Genomic DNA, 1,417 nt, shown 5'->3' with positions numbered 1-1,417 from the left:
TCAAACAAACTTGGGTTTCCATATCGCTTATCACGAATTCATGATGCAAACGCTCCGTTACATCTTAGGAAGCGTCAGGAAGGGGAACTCCTTATGTCTATCGACCTCACGGAGGCGTACCTTCATATTCCTATCTCTCTGACCCATCGACGATCTCTACGGTCGAGCACAAAGGAAGTCACTTCCAGTACAGGGCACTCCCATTTGGTCTATCATCGGCCCCCAGGGGTTCACCAAGGTTCTGGCGGTCCTGGCAGCACATTTACGGTTGAGGCCAGTCAGAGTCCAGGGTTATCTGAACGATAATTTAATTCAGTCATTATCCGCCCGGTCGGCCGTGGCGGATTTCGAACTGGTAATAAACCTGCTCCAGGACCACGGATTCGCGGCAAATTTCCCAAGAGCCACTTGGCGCCTACAACGAGGCTCTTGCTCCAGGGGGGGGCATTATTGGCACGATAGAATGTCGGGTGTACCTGTCTCAGAATCGCAGAGACAGCATAAGGATGTCGATCCTTCTGCTGCACAGGAGTCGATTGGTAACACTGGACAGTCTCTCCCAGCTGTTAGGGAAGTTGGTCTCGGCCATAGTGATCATCCCATGGTCCAGACTCCACTCCAGGGAGCTACAATGGTTCTTGCTCCCTTTTTTAGAGGAGGAACCTCGGCGCCTCACGACACAAGGCAGTTCTTCCTCCAACGGCCATTACGCTCCCTCAGGTGGTGGCTTCCTCCAGCCATACTCAGAGCGTTTGGTTTCAAGGAGCCGGACTGGATTGTACTCACGACCGATGCCAGTTTGTTTAACTGGGGGGGGCACATCTTCGGTAACATTGGGCACAGGGCCGTTGGCCGGCACCGGGCCTGTGACACAATATATAAATTGGCTAGAGTTGAGAGCCATTCATCTAACTCTTCGCCCTTTTGTCACCTAGTGAGAGGGCGCCACGTGTTGGTCCTCGCGGACAATGTGGCAGCCAAGAACCATGTAAATCGCCAAGGGGGTACCCGGCCTCGAAGCCTGTTGGTCGCGGCTCCTTTACTGGGTCTGTGAGCGGAACGTAATCTGGGCCCATCAGACCGATTGTATATCGGAGGTCACGAACACACATCCTGTGCAGTTCTACAATAAGACCACTCGGGGTGGCGTCTACACCCGAGGATCTTCCGGGGAATCTGTCACCGTTTCGGTCTCCCTCTAGTGGCCCTCTTCGCGTTCCTTTTCAATGCACAGCTGGATCGCTTCCTTTCACACCTTTCGATGGTCGGAGCGGAACAAACGGACACTCTTCGGAGTCCTTGGCCTATGGGTCTCCTTTACGCCTCCCTCCTCTACCTATTCTTCCAGCCGTGGTTCGCAAGCTTCTTCGGGAGCGAGTGGAACTCCTCCTGTTGGCTCTTTATTGGACCAGGTGAC

This window comes from Protobothrops mucrosquamatus, unplaced genomic scaffold (genome assembly GCF_001527695.2).
Source record: "Protobothrops mucrosquamatus isolate PMUCROS unplaced genomic scaffold, P.Mucros_1.0 scaffold517, whole genome shotgun sequence".
Lineage (NCBI taxonomy): Eukaryota > Metazoa > Chordata > Lepidosauria > Squamata > Viperidae > Protobothrops > Protobothrops mucrosquamatus.
The sequence above is the reverse complement of the archived record's forward strand: the minus strand, read 5'-3'. Positions refer to the sequence as shown.